We start from the raw sequence: 8534 nt of genomic DNA, 5'->3' as shown, positions 1-8534 counted from the left end.
CTATACAGGGAGTACCAGTACCAGATCAATGTGGAGCTCTATACAGGGAGTACCAGTACCAGATCAATGTGGAGCTATTTACAGGGACTACCAGTACCAGATCAATGTGGAGCTATATACAGGGAGTACCAGTACCAGATCAATGTGGAGCTCTATACAGGGAGTACCAGTACCCAAATCTATGTGGAGCTATATACAAGGAGTACCAGTACCAGATCAATGTGGAGCTATATACAGGGGGTACCAGCACCAGATCAATGTGGAGCTATATACAGGGAGTACCAGTACCAGATCAATGTGGAGCTCTATACAGGGAGTGCCAGTACCAGATCAATGTGAAGCTATATACAGGGAGTACCAGTACCAGATCAATGTGGAGCTCTATACAGGGAGTGACAGTACCAGATCAATGTGGAGCTCTATACAGGGAGTACCAGTACCATATCAATGTGGAGCTATATACAGGGAGTACCAGCACCAGATCAATGTGGAGCTCTATACAGGGAGTACCAGCACCAGATCAATGTGGAGCTATATACAGGGAGTACCAGCACCAGATCAATGTGGAGCTATATACAGGGAGTACCAGTACCAGATCAATGTGGAGCTCTATACAGGGAGTACCAGTACCAGATCAATGTGGAGCTATGTAAAGGGGAGTACCAGTACCAGATCAATGTGGAGCTATATACAGGGAGTACCAGTACCAGATCAATGTGGAGCTCTATACAGGGGAGTACCAGTACCAGATCAATGTGGAGCTATATACAGGGAGTACCAGTACCAGATCAATGTGGAGCTATATACATGGAGTACCAGTACCAGATCAATGTGGAGCTATTTACAGGGACTACCAGTACCAGATCAATGTGGAGCTACATACAGGGAGTACCAGTACCAGATCAATGTGGAGCTATTTACAGGGACTACCAGTACCAGATCAATGTGGAGCTATATACAGGGAGTACCAGTACCAGCTCAATGTGGAGCTCTATACAGGGAGTACCAGTACCCCATCTATGTGGAGCTATATACAGGGAGTACCAGTACCAGATCAATGCGGAGCTATATACAGGGGGTACCAGCACCAGATCAATGTGGAGCTATATACAGGGAGTACCAGTACCAGATCAATGTGGAGCTCTATACAGGGAGTACCAGTACCAGATCAATGTGGAGCTATATACAGGGAGTACCAGTACCAGATCAATGTGGAGCTCTATACAGGGAGTACCAGTACCAGATCAATGTGGAGCTCTATACAGGGAGTACCAGTACCAGATCAATGTGGAGCTCTATACAGGGGAGTACCAGTACCAGATCAATGTGGAGCTATATACAGGGAGTACCAGCACCAGATCAATGTGGAGCTCTATACAGGGAGTACCAGCACCAGATCAATGTGGAGCTATATACAGGGACTACCAGTACCAGATCAATGTGGAGCTATATACAGGGAGTACCAGTACCAGATCAATGTGGAGCTCTATACAGGGAGTACCAGTACCAGATCAATGTGGAGCTATGTAAAGGGAGTACCAGTACCAGATCAATGTGGAGCTATATACAGGGAGTACCAGTACCAGATCAATGTGGAGCTCTATACAGGGAATACCAGTACCAGATCAATGTGGAGCTATATACAGGGAGTACCAGATCAATGTGGAGCTATATACAGGGAGTACCAGTACGAGATCAATGTGGACCTATATACAGGGAGTACCAGTACCAGATAAATGTGGAGCTATATACAGGGGGTACCAGCACCAGATCAATGTGGAGCTATATACAGGGAGTACCAGTACCAGATCAATGTGGAGCTATGTACAGGGAGTACCAGCACCAGATCAATGTGGAGCTATATACAGGGAGTACCAGTACCAGATCAATGTGGAGCTATATACAGGGAGTACCAGTACCAGATCAATGTGGAGCTCTATACAGGGAGTACCAGTACCAGATCAATGTGGAGCTATGTAAAGGGAGTACCAGTACCAGATCAATGTGGAGCTATATACAGGGAGTACCAGTACCAGATCAATGTGGAGCTCTATACAGGGAGTACCAGTACCAGATCAATGTGGAGCTATATACAGGGAGTACCAGTACCAGATCAATGTGGAGCTATATACAGGGAGTACCAGTACCAGATCAATGTGGAGCTATTTACAGGGACTACCAGTACCAGATCAATGTGGAGCTACATACAGGGAGTACCAGTACCAGATCAATGTGGAGCTATTTACAGGGACTACCAGCACCAGATCAATGTGGAGCTATATACAGGGAGTACCAGTACCAGATCAATGTGGAGCTATATACAGGGAGTACCAGTACCAGATCAATGTGGAGCTCTATACAGGGAGTACCAGTACCAGATCAATGTGGAGCTATTTACAGGGACTACCAGTACCAGATCAATGTGGCGCTATATACAGGAGTACCAGTACCAGCTCAATGTGGAGCTCTATACAGGGAGTACCAGTACCCCATCTATGTGTAGCTATATACAGGGAGTACCAGTACCAGATCAATGCGGAGCTATATACAGGGGGTACCAGCACCAGATCAATGTGGAGCTATATACAGGGAGTACCAGTACCAGATCAATGTGGAGCTCTATACAGGGAGTACCAGTACCAGATCAATGTGGAGCTATATACAGGGAGTACCAGTACCAGATCAATGTGGAGCTCTATACAGGGAGTACCAGTACCAGATCAATGTGGAGCTCTATACAGGGAGTACCAGTACCAGATCAATGTGGAGCTCTATACAGGGAGTACCAGTACCAGATCAATGTGGAGCTATATACAGGGAGTACCAGCACCAGATCAATGTGGAGCTCTATACAGGGAGTACCAGCACCAGATCAATGTGGAGCTATATACAGGGAGTACCAGTACCAGATCAATGTGGAGCTATATACAGGGAGTACCAGTACCAGATCAATGTGGAGCTCTATACAGGGAGTACCAGTACCAGATCAATGTGGAGCTATGTAAAGGGAGTACCAGTACCAGATCAATGTGGAGCTATATACAGGAGTACCAGTACCAGATCAATGTGGAGCTCTATACAGGGAGTACCAGTACCAGATCAATGTGGAGCTATATACAGGGAGTACCAGTACCAGATCAATATGGAGCTATATACAGGGAGTACCAGTACCAGATCAATGTGGACCTATATACAGGGAGTACCAGTACCAGATAAATGTGGAGCTACATACAGGGAGTACCAGTACCAGATCAATGTGGAGCTATTTACAGGGGACTACCAGTACCAGATCAATGTGGAGCTATATACAGGGGAGTACCAGTACCAGATCAATGTGGAGCTCTATACAGGGAGTACTAGTACCCGATCAATGTGGAGCTATATACAGGGAGTACCAGTACCAGATCAATGTGGAGCTATATACAGGGAGTACCAGTACCAGATCAATGTGGAGCTATATACAGGGGGTACCAGCACCAGATCAATGTGGAGCTATATACAGGGAGTACCAGTACCCCATCTATGTGGAGCTATATACAGGGAGTACCAGTACCAGATCAATGTGGAGCTATATACAGGGGGTACCAGCACCAGATCAATGTGGAGCTATATACCGGGAGTACCAGATCAATGTGGAGCTCTATACAGGGAGTACCAGTACCAGATCAATGTGGAGCTATATACAGGGAGTACCAGTACCAGATCAATGTGGAGCTCTATACAGGGAGTACCAGTACCAGATCAATGTGGAGCTCTATACAGGGAGTACCAGTACCAGATCAATGTGGAGCTATTTACAGGGACTACCAGTACCAGATCAATGTGGAGCTATATACAGGGAGTACCAGTACCAGATCAATGTGGAGCTCTATACAGGGAGTACCAGTACCCAAATCTATGTGGAGCTATATACAAGGAGTACCAGTACCAGATCAATGTGGAGCTATATACAGGGGGTACCAGCACCAGATCAATGTGGAGCTATATACAGGGAGTACCAGTACCAGATCAATGTGGAGCTCTATACAGGGAGTGCCAGTACCAGATCAATGTGAAGCTATATACAGGGAGTACCAGTACCAGATCAATGTGGAGCTCTATACAGGGAGTGACAGTACCAGATCAATGTGGAGCTCTATACAGGGAGTACCAGTACCAGATCAATGTGGAGCTATATACAGGGAGTACCAGCACCAGATCAATGTGGAGCTCTATACAGGGAGTACCAGCACCAGATCAATGTGGAGCTATATACAGGGAGTACCAGCACCAGATCAATGTGGAGCTATATACAGGGAGTACCAGTACCAGATCAATGTGGAGCTCTATACAGGGAGTACCAGTACCAGATCAATGTGGAGCTATGTAAAGGGAGTACCAGTACCAGATCAATGTGGAGCTATATACAGGGAGTACCAGTACCAGATCAATGTGGAGCTCTATACAGGGAGTACCAGTACCAGATCAATGTGGAGCTATATACAGGGAGTACCAGTACCAGATCAATGTGGAGCTATATACATGGAGTACCAGTACCAGATCAATGTGGAGCTATTTACAGGGACTACCAGTACCAGATCAATGTGGAGCTACATACAGGGAGTACCAGTACCAGATCAATGTGGAGCTATTTACAGGGACTACCAGTACCAGATCAATGTGGAGCTATATACAGGGAGTACCAGTACCAGCTCAATGTGGAGCTCTATACAGGGAGTACCAGTACCCCATCTATGTGGAGCTATATACAGGGAGTACCAGTACCAGATCAATGCGGAGCTATATACAGGGGGTACCAGCACCAGATCAATGTGGAGCTATATACAGGGAGTACCAGTACCAGATCAATGTGGAGCTCTATACAGGGAGTACCAGTACCAGATCAATGTGGAGCTATATACAGGGAGTACCAGTACCAGATCAATGTGGAGCTCTATACAGGGAGTACCAGTACCAGATCAATGTGGAGCTCTATACAGGGAGTACCAGTACCAGATCAATGTGGAGCTCTATACAGGGAGTACCAGTACCAGATCAATGTGGAGCTATATACAGGGAGTACCAGCACCAGATCAATGTGGAGCTCTATACAGGGAGTACCAGCACCAGATCAATGTGGAGCTATATACAGGGACTACCAGTACCAGATCAATGTGGAGCTATATACAGGGAGTACCAGTACCAGATCAATGTGGAGCTCTATACAGGGAGTACCAGTACCAGATCAATGTGGAGCTATGTAAAGGGAGTACCAGTAGCAGATCAATGTGGAGCTATATACAGGGAGTACCAGTACCAGATCAATGTGGAGCTCTATACAGGGAGTACCAGTACCAGATCAATGTGGAGCTATATACAGGGAGTACCAGATCAATATGGAGCTATATACAGGGAGTACCAGTACGAGATCAATGTGGACCTATATACAGGGAGTACCAGTACCAGATCAATGTGGAGCTATATACAGGGGGTACCAGCACCAGATCAATGTGGAGCTATATACAGGGAGTACCAGTACCAGATCAATGTGGAGCTATGTACAGGGAGTACCAGCACCAGATCAATGTGGAGCTATATACAGGGAGTACCAGTACCAGATCAATGTGGAGCTATATACAGGGAGTACCAGTACCAGATCAATGTGGAGCTCTATACAGGGAGTACCAGTACCAGATCAATGTGGAGCTATGTACAGGGAGTACCAGTACCAGATCAATGTGGAGCTATATACAGGGAGTACCAGTACCAGATCAATGTGGAGCTCTATACAGGGAGTACCAGTACCAGATCAATGTGGAGCTATATACAGGGAGTACCAGTACCAGATCAATGTGGAGCTATATACAGGGAGTACCAGTACCAGATCAATGTGGAGCTATTTACAGGGACTACCAGTACCAGATCAATGTGGAGCTACATACAGGGAGTACCAGTACCAGATCAATGTGGAGCTATTTACAGGGACTACCAGCACCAGATCAATGTGGAGCTATATACAGGGAGTACCAGTACCAGATCAATGTGGAGCTATATACAGGGAGTACCAGTACCAGATCAATGTGGAGCTCTATACAGGGGAGTACCAGTACCAGATCAATGTGGAGCTATATACAGGGACTACCAGTACCAGATCAATGTGGCGCTATATACAGGAGTACCAGTACCAGCTCAATGTGGAGCTCTATACAGGGAGTACCAGTACCCCATCAATGTGTAGCTATATACAGGGAGTACCAGTACCAGATCAATGAGGAGCTATATACAGGGGGTACCAGCACCAGATCAATGTGGAGCTATATACAGGGAGTACCAGTACCAGATCAATGTGGAGCTCTATACAGGGAGTACCAGTACCAGATCAATGTGGAGCTATATACAGGGAGTACCAGTACCAGATCAATGTGGAGCTCTATACAGGGAGTACCAGTACCAGATCAATGTGGAGCTCTATACAGGGAGTACCAGTACCAGATCAATGTGGAGCTCTATACAGGGAGTACCAGTACCAGATCAATGTGGAGCTATATACAGGGAGTACCAGCACCAGATCAATGTGGAGCTCTATACAGGGAGTACCAGCACCAGATCAATGTGGAGCTATATACAGGGAGTACCAGTACCAGATCAATGTGGAGCTATATACAGGGAGTACCAGTACCAGATCAATGTGGAGCTCTATACAGGGAGTACCAGTACCAGATCAATGTGGAGCTATGTAAAGGGGAGTACCAGTACCAGATCAATGTGGAGCTATATACAGGGAGTACCAGTACCAGATCAATGTGGAGCTCTATACAGGGAGTACCAGTACCAGATCAATGTGGAGCTATATACAGGGAGTACCAGTACCAGATCAATGTGGAGCTATATACAGGGAGTACCAGTACCAGATCAATGTGGACCTATATACTGGAAGTACCAGTACCAGATCAATGTGGAGCTCTATACAGGGAGTACCAGTACCAGATCAATGTGGAGCTATTTACAGGGACTACCAGTACCAGATCAATGTGGAGCTATATACAGGAGTACCAGTACCAGCTCAATGTGGAGCTCTATACAGGGAGTACCAGTACCCCATCTATGTGTAGCTATATACAGGGAGTACCAGTACCAGATCAATGCGGAGCTATATACAGGGGGTACCAGCACCAGATCAATGTGGAGCTATATACAGGGAGTACCAGTACCAGATCAATGTGGAGCTCTATACAGGGAGTACCAGTACCAGATCAATGTGGAGCTATATACAGGGAGTACCAGTACCAGATCAATGTGGAGCTCTATACAGGGAGTACCAGTACCAGATCAATGTGGAGCTCTATACAGGGAGTACCAGTACCAGATCAATGTGGAGCTCTATACAGGGAGTACCAGTACCAGATCAATGTGGAGCTATATACAGGGAGTACCAGCACCAGATCAATGTGGAGCTCTATACAGGGAGTACCAGCACCAGATCAATGTGGAGCTATATACAGGGAGTACCAGTACCAGATCAATGTGGAGCTATATACAGGGAGTACCAGTACCAGATCAATGTGGAGCTCTATACAGGGAGTACCAGTACCAGATCAATGTGGAGCTATGTACAGGGAGTACCAGTACCAGATCAATGTGGAGCTATATACAGGGAGTACCAGTACCAGATCAATGTGGAGCTCTATACAGGGAATACCAGTACCAGATCAATGTGGAGCTATATACAGGGAGTACCAGTACCAGATCAATGTGGAGCTATATACAGGGAGTACCAGTACCAGATCAATGTGGACCTATATACAGGGAGTACCAGTACCAGATAAATGTGGAGCTACATACAGGGAGTACCAGTACCAGATCAATGTGGAGCTATTTACAGGGACTACCAGTACCAGATCAATGTGGAGCTATATACAGGGAGTACCAGTACCAGATCAATGTGGAGCTCTATACAGGGAGTACCAGTACCCCATCTATGTGGAGCTATATACAGGGAGTACCAGTACCAGATCAATGTGGAGCTCTATACAGGGAGTACCAGTACCAGATCAATGTGGAGCTATGTAAAGGGAGTACCAGTACCAGATCAATGTGGAGCTATATACAGGGAGTACCAGTACCAGATCAATGTGGAGCTCTATACAGGGAGTACCAGTACCAGATCAATGTGGAGCTATATACAGGGAGTACCAGTACCAGATCAATGTGGAGCTATATACATGGAGTACCAGTACCAGATCAATGTGGAGCTATTTACAGGGACTACCAGTACCAGATCAATGTGGAGCTACATACAGGGAGTACCAGTACCAGATCAATGTGGAGCTATTTACAGGGACTACCAGTACCAGATCAATGTGGAGCTATATACAGGGAGTACCAGTACCAGCTCAATGTGGAGCTCTATACAGGGAGTACCAGTACCCGATCTATGTGGAGCTATATACAGGGAGTACCAGTACCAGATCAATGCGGAGCTATATACAGGGGGTACCAGCACCAGATCAATGTGGAGCTATATACAGGGAGTACCAGTACCAGATCAATGTGGA

The sequence above is a fragment of the Salmo salar genome, chromosome ssa12 (genome assembly GCF_905237065.1).
Source record: "Salmo salar chromosome ssa12, Ssal_v3.1, whole genome shotgun sequence".
In the NCBI taxonomy this organism is placed as follows: domain Eukaryota; kingdom Metazoa; phylum Chordata; class Actinopteri; order Salmoniformes; family Salmonidae; genus Salmo; species Salmo salar.
The sequence above is the reverse complement of the archived record's forward strand: the minus strand, read 5'-3'. Positions refer to the sequence as shown.